We start from the raw sequence: 10,170 nt of genomic DNA, 5'->3' as shown, positions 1-10,170 counted from the left end.
CACTTTACAGTGGATGAGTTAGTGTGGTTTTAATAGAAAGGATTTGTGGAAGTTTCTATTATGCGAGGGCTAGCAGTGTATTCTTGATGTGAGACCGCATTCGTGGTAAGTGTTTTATGTTATGAGTAATATCGGCTGGTTATTTGGAGGAATACCCTGGCGATATTAAGGACTTGGAAATGGTTATGTTGAGTTGACGTAAGAGGTTGCGAGGTCTGATACTTTCAAAAATGTTATGGGTTATCGAGGTATTACAATGGAAAGTTTGATGGTTAAAGGGTTGTTATATGAGACAGTAGGTTTTTAGAATCGAAGGGTTCGGGTTGTATCAGATATGCGTTTTGGGTAGGGCTGAGAAGCTCGAAGTTGCATTCACAAGATTTAGTTCTTCGGTACTCAGTGTATAAATTGGATATGATTCAGCTTTTGGGAGTCTCGAGCGATAGACATGAGTTGTTATGCGTGAGGAAAGGATTAGAATTAGCCGCCACAGATGTGCGATAGGACTGTGATTGGTTTCGAAAAAATTTGGAGTCAGTTCGTGTGACTATTAGTGGTATTCAAGGATGGTTCATTTATTCAGGGTCGAAATTGTTCAAGTTAAGCTTGTTGGCTATTTATCTTCCCAAGAGGATCTCCGGGTTTCCAGTAAGACACCTTTAAGGATTCAATGAGTTTCGGTTCGAATGTGACGTATGAAAATTTTATCGATTTTTATCTAGGTTTACAAGTGACTTTGAGGATATTGTTACTGAGAACAATTATTCGAGTAGTATATGGTTACAATGGACTTGATAATGATTAAGTACGTGCCATGGCTGTGATTTGGCTTTAGAGTGATTCGATGGTTTCCTACGGACTTGGTTAGTAAGGTATTTTGTGATATGTTCCTGTATTTTTGATTTGAGGGTTAAAAAGACTTGAAACTAGCTATGTTGGTTGTGAGTAAGATCAGTTTTGATAGGATTGCATAGAATTCTCAGATGGAGCCAGGATTCATTTCTGGCAAGTGTAAGTCATGGTTTCGGGCTTGTGGTGTGTGTTCATATGTTTCTAAGAATTCACGGTGCGAGTAACAGCTTTAGGTGATATGGGAGAAAGAGTTAGCGGAATCAGAGTATTATGTCGTTTCAGAATGGGCTATGTGTCATGTTTCAAAGTATCGCGTGGGTTTGGGAAAGTGTTTGTGGGCTTACTGATCGCATTCAGAGTTGCGGTTTTATCAAATTAGAGGTTATTCGAGGATCAGTTGTGAGGGAATTCGCGTACGGAAATATGAAAATTGGAGCTTGAGCTAAGTATAGAGAGTTGTGACTGGTAAAGTGAGTGAGTAGGTTTTTCTGAAGGTTACACCCATGTAGGTGTCATGTGATTCGAGAAGGAGGGCAAGTGAGCTCGAGGTGTTTTGGCCTTTTTGAGGCTATCTGTTGTACTGATCCTGTGTTTTATTAAGTTAGTTTTTGCCAGGCTGGTCAGGTGTTCATCCGACCTTCTATGTTTCCATGTCGGGGAAGAACCATTCTGATAGTTCCTATATCATTTGTTTGGATTCAGTTTTGTTCTATGAGAATCTTCCCTATAAGGATAAGTCCACGTGCGTAGCTGATATCCTCAGTTATTTGCCAATTCAGGTGCTTTCTCGTCCCCTCTTCCTTGTCGCTCGAGGACGAGTGATTGTTTAATTGGTATATGATGTAATGACCCATTTGGTTGTTATTGCGTTCCGACCCTTTTGATCCATTTTCGAGCTTTATTAGCTCATATTTGACCCGTGGGGATTGTTGGCACGCTTCTCGAGGTCTTCGGAGTTGATTTGGGTATGTTTTGGGAAATTTTTGCTTACAAGCGAAAAATGGTTGATTGAAGTTGTCCTTTGGATAAACTGGCCTTTTTCGAGAACCCGTTGATTATGAAAGGTCCGGGTGGTCTTTTAGAACTTATGTGCATATTCGGTTCGGTTCCCAATGCAATCGGGTGTATTTTGGGACTTAGGTTGGAAAGTTAGTTTTAAGGTATCGAGGGTTGACTCGGTCAATGAGAACCTCGATGGGAATTCTGAGGCCACGAGTGAGAACCTCGATGGTCTCGTGTGATAGTCGGAATTTCAGGGTGAATTTTGAACTTGAGTTTAAGATTCTGGTATCATGTGTCCGCTATGGCGACACCATCACCGCTATAGCGGCACCGCCGTTGCGGTGCCATAGCCACAAAAGCGGAGTAATGAGAATCTGGGTAAACCGCCATAGCTGTCTGAAAAACTGCCATAGCGAGACTGCCGTAGCGATCCCGATGCCGTAGAAGCGGTGATGACTGAATCTGTGACTTAATTGTGATTAAAACGCCAACCTCTTGTAATTATTTCATATTCATATCTTAAGGATTGGGAGGCGATTTTTAGAGGGTTTTGGCTATTTCTTCACAAAGGTAACTTCCTTGGTCTTAGAATGCTACATTTACTTCTATTAATCCATAATCAAAGGCTAGAATCCATAGAATCAAGAGGAATCACTTTGGATTTTTCATGAAAGTTCATTAAAAAGGCTTCGACTCTCTAAGTTGTTTATGTTGATAAATATTGGTTGGGTTATTATAGAATTTGATATATCTAAGGTTGTTAATCATGAATCATTCATTATTAGTGATAAATTCTTGAATTGGAAAGTTAGGGTTTATACCCGAAATTGTGGGTTTCACTTAGAATCCAAATTTGAGTATTTCATGAGTTAATCTAGCTTCTAATTGGTAAGAAATGATCACCTAGAACATTAATTTCATGTTGAGACCTATAGATTCCTAATTTCATCTTTCTAGTTCATAAACCCCATTCCATAGGTTGGGCATTTTGTTCTTGAATAAGTATAGGGTTTGAATAATGTTCTTCTTGATTATAATTTGATGATTCAGATATGATTAGACTTCCATTATCTCGAGGCTCAAAGGAAGGGAAAGACTAAGGTTTGACTATCGGAGACTTTGCTGCTTGGCTCTCCAAGTAGGTTACAATTTACCTTATGGTGAGACTTCGATTAGAGAAGCGTATGTTTAGATAATATTGTCGGAGAATGCATGTAAACCTTCAGGTATGAAGTTGGGTTGGATATTGTCTTAGGTTGGGCCTTGTTGTGTGATTTGGGGGGATAGCCACCTCATTGCGTTGTTGACTTATCTTGTTCTATTTACTTATTGGCTTGTTGCCACGTTGAGAGATCAGATATTGGTGATTAGATATATATCATGACTATGATAATGCAGTACTTTACTTGATTTGATAGTGAGATGAGAATTGTGATTCCATTGTGGGTTATTGTGTAGCCTTATTATTGATGTTACTTGTGTGCCATATGTGGTGCTGTTTGGGATTGAATTGGTTGTTGATATTACATTGCATCGTATTCATACTCATTTCCATGATACATTGATATTGCATTGTTATAGTACTAAGGATGGAAAGTGGGAAAGAAATACTAATGCGTTGAAACACATTGTTTATTGAGTCATCTCTGGGCTGTGAGCGGAATGACTGATATAAGGCGTATAGGTGGGAAGAAGTCATCTCTGGGCTGTGTGCGGAATGACTAGTACATGGACTTCGCAGGTCCCCCATGGGTTGTGCTGCCGAGATGTGATGTTCCATCGGTCGGAGTTCATGTGTACGGTGAATATGCATTGCATTCATCATTCATACATTATTGCATTGCATTGTACCTCTTGGTTTTCTGTGATATGGTTGTGATATGATTGTGATATACTGGTTCAGATGGTTATACTGAGACTTGGCATAGTTGGGTTTAGATGCTATAACATAGGTGATGACTTGTTATGATATGATTGTGATATACTTGTTCGGAATGGTTAGACTGATACTTGGCACAGTTGGTTTAGATGCTCTTGTATGACCAGACCAGATACTGAGGTGGATTTCATTTACCTCCGCACTTATTTATATTAAATTGTTAGACTTACGTTACTTTGTTTTCTGTTATGGTTCGCTTTTACGAGGGTTATGGCATAAAAGTTACTATGAGGTTGTTTGTGCTCTAAATTGGATATTTATATTTTTAGAGTCGCTACCTAATTTATTTAAGGAAAATTAGGGAAATCGGGTTTAAAAGAGTTTTTAAAGACAAGAGAAAAAGTCTTTTTGGACCAGAGTTCGAGGTAAGAGTTTTGGCGATCCCAGGGAAGGTTTTAAGCACCCTAGTATTAAGGATCCGTAGAATAAGGTTGACCTACGAGCTTCAATGTTTGATTTTGTAATTATTTGCTTAAGACTTGTTTAAATTTTCTGTAAAAATGTCATTCTTTTCATATCATAATTTTAAGAAAATTTTGGCAAAAAGTCCCCTTTTAAAAAGGGGGTTTTGGTTTAGAATATCCGTGTAAGTGTTGAACTCACTTTATTGCCGGACTAGGACACACTCAGGATTTCTCCAGAGTAGAGTTGCTACTATTCTAATCCTAATAAAATGGATTTAGTACATAGGGATTTTATTATAAAATATGGAGTATACCTCTGATTTTTCATACTTATATATATATATATATAAGGGAAACACAAGCGTTACTTATTTCAGTCCAATTTTTTGTATCATTGAAGCCCGTAGAGGCCATCCAATTCTCGATCCAGAATCAACTTAGCCTCAGAAATTCAGTCCAAAGGAATAACCTTTTATTTTTTCGGTCCAGATTCAATATTTGGGCTTCCAGGCCCAAAAGTTTTCTTTTTCCAAAAAATATATCCAAGTCCAGATTTCTAATAGTCTTCCACATTCAACCGAATAATTTGTTCTCTAAAGCCCAAATGTTCGAAGTCAACGTTACTTAGCCCAGTTTTGCAAAGACAAATCATTTTTTAGTCCGTTTTTAGAACAGCATTATGAATCCCATTTCATTTAAACAATTTAACAATTGAGTCCATCACAACATTTTTTGAAGAGAGAAAAATACTCTTTTTCATTTAAACTTAAAAACTCATTTAACTTAATCGAAATCCATTTTTTCTATTCTCATATCTTAACGCGATCAGTTGAAGCAAGTTGAAATTGTGAAATTGTGATTAAGCTTAAAAATGATTTAGCCGAGTTTGGAAATACATTTTTAGGCGACTTTCCTAAATTGTCTAATTATCTCCAAAATTCTAACATTCACATGGGTTTCAATAATTATTAAGTATTTTTACAAGTACAATTTTCACCTAAAAAAATAGATGTAGAGGAAAAAGGTTTAGGCTGGTGGGCCTACCTATGCCCACCAGTTTGCTATTTTCACCCATAGTTGGGCCTTCACCTTTTTTACCCATGGTTGGGCCTTCATTGTAAATATTAACTTCCCTTCCATTTCGGTATCGGACTCGATGAGGAAGTGGTGTTGGGCCTTTAGCCCAACAAGGTTTATTGCAAGGAGAGGAAGGCTGAAGGGCCCGAGACAGGTTCACATAAGCACAAAAAAGGATAAGGATTAGTTAACTAATCCAAGTACTTAACAATAAACTTGTATAATTAACGTAGACTCAAATAAGCAAACTAAAGCAACACATAGAATAGATGCAAGAAATCAAATATGGGCTCAAAACAAGACGGACAGATTTAAAGCCCAAGTAATTTTATCAAGTGAAAGTGGGCAGTTTTGTTCCAATATAAAAAAAATCAGAGGCCCAAGTAAGAGTCTAGTCTTTAACACATAAAAGAGAGGCCCAACAACGAAGGCAAGCCTAAAACTAAATCAACATTCAGACACTAATCTAGGAGAACAGAAGGTGATATACCACTCACAGACTAGATATATCACTCTGATATACACTAAGGTGTATATTAGACTGCATGCCCTTTGTATATATCATTTTTACCACACAAAAATACTTAAACAAAGAGCAAATATCCTGAGAAAAACATGCTTTGTTAATCAATTTAAATCAAATAGAATCAAGCAGCATAAAAAGAAAGGGCAGTATGTATTGATTAAGTTTCTAGAGGACATAGAGCATACTCAGGTTTCATTTACACAGAACATAGGCAAAAACATCTTGGAACATAGTATTGAATCAAACAACCAGAGTATGCAAACGGCTTTCTTAATATGTCTAGGAGCCCTAGAAAGGACAATACCCCTATATTGATTTGCACTTGTTTGGAATAAAATTCCTTAGACTGAATCTTTTGAAGTTATTTGGAGGATCCCATGAGATGTGAGTATTTGTGAGGGAACCCCAGCAATCACAGAATCAGAGGGTTAGGCTGAGTTAGCTAGAAACTCCAAGCTTTGCTATCTTCTTCTAAGTCCTGGGTAAGTCACACTCACTCTCATCCACATATCAAGTGACACCTCTCATCAAAATAGCATACTTATACCATATTGGAGTTCAACAATTTCTTATTTTAGGCACATACAGATGACAACAGGTTCAGAAAAAAAGGAACAGTGTACCAAACAGGCTTCAGAACACAGATAATGTACATAGGTACATCTAAGTAAGCAAGATATAGCTATTTCCACATGTGAATACATATCAAGTACGCACTATATATAAACAAGTCTTAACAACATGCTCATCAGTTCATAATCAAACATCCTAAGCCAGATTTCTATTCATTTATATCCAAGATTTCTTTCACATAAGTCAAGCAAAGGATCATGCTTCATGGTTCACATCTCACAATATCTTTAAGTGCACCAGTAGGTTCAAATTTGACAGGAAATGAAGTTAACATGCTTATTTTTTCAATGTAAGACCCCAGACAAGCATCACAGGCTTCATAGGTTATTAAGCAAGTTCACAGATGCCACAAATTACATTTTAAAAGATTCATAATGTATGCTTCACATCTTAATGTATGGGACTCACAACACCAGACTATCTAACAAGATTCATAATGTATGCTTCACATCTTAATATAGGATCATACATAGGTTTTGATCTCAAATAAAAGCCATTTTGATTTGTTAAAGAAGAAATTTTTAGCTTTAACACTCTAGAGATTCCATGTTTTATTATCCTTTCTTTATAACATCTGTATGAACAGTGCTAAAGCTCAAACAAATCATCACAAGGGAAACAATCATAGCATATCTCAAATAAGGGGGTTCTGGATGACCTTAAACAACAAGTTACAAACATATCACAGCCATCATACCAGTCTTTATGCTATCAGATACAGAGTTTAATCATGCTATCATAAATTAAAGGGGTTCATGGTTATACTAATGCATAGAACAAGGTGATGATTCCACAGGCCATTACATGAAGCTAAAACAAGGTCCTTAATGCACATAAAGAGACATAAGCAGGCATCACATTGATTCTTTACTAGGCATCTTGACATAGGACCACAGCTGACACACCAGACATGATAAACAAAGAAAATGCTCTAGCAAATAAACCAAGCATTTACCCTAGGCCCTTTTAATGTTGTTTCCACATTCTTATCATATGATAGGACCAACATTTGACACAAGGATACATTAACAACACATTGACAAGACTATAGAATATGCTTGAGATAATATGCAATTATGACCAAGTACATATTGATAACAAGGTTTGAAACGGAGAGCCTGAGTCATGTCATTGCTACTATATGAAGAAACTAAACCAACATATAATCATGCTTGATTACAACAAAAAACTAATATGATCCATGAACATGCTAAACAGGACTAAATATGTCAATTCTTAAGCAACTCTAACCAAACTAGATCAGCTAACACTTAATCCTGCTCAGTTGAATAGGGTAATCATGTAAACATGCTGAACTTAGGCTAAAAAACAAACAAACTAGACTGCACAGTTTTCAACTAACACTATCATATAAGTAAATTTCTTCATTAAACTAATCCAACTAATCAACATATTCTAACCAAAAGAACAACAAACTAACATACTGGATTAATGCAGTATATAACTAAACATGCTTAAACAACTATATTACAAACATACTTAAATACAGAAATTACGTTATTTAATTAAACTAGCATCTAAAACAAAACTCAACTAATAAATAGGACTCAACAGGGACAAGCATCTAATATTTAAACAAAACTAACATATAATAACCAAATAAAATGCACAAAATACAAAGGAGAGGGAAAGTACCTTTCTTAGGTGCAGCCTAGATCGAGAATGGACTTGGAATACCTTCCTTGCTCCACCACACTCAACCACGAACCCAAAGAAAACAATAAAAACAACTTTTAAAAATAAAATTAACTCAGAAAAATTAAAGGTCTCAAAAATGATTTGAAACCCTAGGTATTTCGAGTTATATGTGAGTATATTGAAATATTAGTATGCTTAACTTGTTCGAAATGAGGAGAATGGAGTTCTTTAAATAGAACCCCCAATTCTCGAAACCCTAGCTTTTTTACTGATGTCGGACGATAGAAATTCTTGTAATTGCTTCTCTCAAAACTGCATCCAACAGCTAGGAATTGATCATATAAGCAAGTTAATAGCCAGATTGGCCTAAACAAAGTCAATCTACGAGGTTCTTCAAGAACCAATAAGAATCGCGGATTCAAAATACAATACAACAAAAACAATTAAGAGAAATCAGTCTGTGACCGTTGAAAAATGCAGGAAAAGCATACAAGAGGGGAAAACTCACCTCTTTTGGTGATTCAATGGTGGTGTTTGGTAAGAGAGAGGGTAGAACATTAATTGTTCTACCCCAAACGGACGAGCAGCCTCTGATGAAAGTAAAAGTACACTATTTCGTTGCCATTTTTGGCAATAACATGACGCAAGAGAGAGGAAAGAGACGAGGCGGCTAGGGTTTTACCCTTAATCGAGAGAGAGAAGCTCGTAGGGGTCGTTTGGCCTCTGAAATGAAAAAAATGTGGCACTTTTGGGGTTTTGCCCCTCTTAATGCATCATTCGGCTGGGTCTAGCCTTTGTTGGGCTAGGCTTGGTCCCAATTTGAAGAATTAAGAGACAGCCCCAATACTTATACATGTATACACATGATATACATGTATATCCATGTATATGTGTATATACGCGTTGGGTTTTGACGCTCGTTTTAATAAATAATCATAATTAAGCAAAGACTAACTAATTTAGACCCTTAATCATAATTAGATGAGAGCTAATTAAGCAAATAAAGGTTAATTTTGCAAATATGTCCTTTAATTGACTTGATCTTAAGATTAGGCTATTTCAATTATAGCGTTATTTAGTCCAATTAGCCATTTTAAAGTAACATTTGCAAGAATGACATTAATTAATTAGACCAATGAGTTTGTCCTTTTCATGTGAGGTCACAATTAGACTAAATAACAATTAAAAGACTAATTTTGCAATAATGACCTCAATTATGGAAATCGATTTTCAATTGAGTCATAATTGAACTATCAATTGATTATTTCAATTGTAGCCGTTTAGTGAACATGTTACAGAATTAATAACAATTCTATTAATTATGATAAAGTTCTAATAAATTGAACATAAGAATTGAGGTGAAAAATGATTAATTCATTTAATTAATCAGATTCCTTGAATTAAACAGAGTGAAATACTTGCCAGTTGCCAGTTTAACAATTTTGGACAATTAAATAAATAATTTTATAAATTGCTTTTCTCTTGGTTAATTTAGCAAATGTCATAATTGTTGCAATAAATATGTAAATCAATTTCTAAATGATTATAATATTATAGAAATTATTTTACCAAAGAAGAATGGTAAAATGTTATCTAAATAATTTTATAAAATCATTTTGACTTCTAAAAATACATATATCACTTTGTTTGATGACTCTGGGTGATTAAAATAAATTATGGGAGGTCAAAAATTAGGTGTCAACACTTTCTTCCGCTATTTTCTATCTTTTGTGAATGTTGGATTAAGGATTCGCCTATCGAGGTGGGAAGGGTAGATGCCCGCACGACTTAGTGAAATTGGCTCGCGACAACTACGCTCAAGTAATGATCCAATGTATTTCACGATTTTACAATTAAGAGCGAGTTTATGTTAATAAATAATGATTTCTAAAATCTCATTGAAAGTCTTCCAACCAAATCAATGAATTTCAGCCTAAGCTTTTCCAAGACTTAAGAGTGTGATATTAGGCACAATCAGTTTAACCTGAAGTTAATTACCCTATTCATAGCTCAAGTTATTAGATGAGGTTTAAGGACCTAAATGCTTGTTAATTAATCTTTATCAACCTCAATTTTCC

General features: G+C 35.7%; 1 long non-coding RNA gene across 2 annotated transcripts; it reads right to left on the bottom strand.

Moving 5' to 3' along the window:
* Window positions 1-5,135: 5,135 nt before the first annotated feature.
* On the bottom strand, window positions 5,136-8,849 carry LOC132606487 (uncharacterized). 2 transcript variants are annotated; one of them, XR_009569911.1, is made up of 3 exons: window positions 8,601-8,849; window positions 8,090-8,417; window positions 5,136-5,410 (listed from the first exon to the last, which is right to left on the bottom strand). It is a non-coding gene; the product is annotated as an uncharacterized LOC132606487 (long non-coding RNA). The 2 variants fall into 2 exon arrangements; XR_009569910.1 differs by having other exon boundaries at window positions 8,090-8,404; window positions 8,601-8,847.
* Between the last annotated feature and the right edge of the window lie 1,321 nt (window positions 8,850-10,170).

Source organism: Lycium barbarum, chromosome 8, assembly GCF_019175385.1.
Source record: "Lycium barbarum isolate Lr01 chromosome 8, ASM1917538v2, whole genome shotgun sequence".
In the NCBI taxonomy this organism is placed as follows: domain Eukaryota; kingdom Viridiplantae; phylum Streptophyta; class Magnoliopsida; order Solanales; family Solanaceae; genus Lycium; species Lycium barbarum.
Note: the sequence above shows the minus strand (reverse complement) of the source record. Positions and strands in the feature narration are given on the sequence as shown.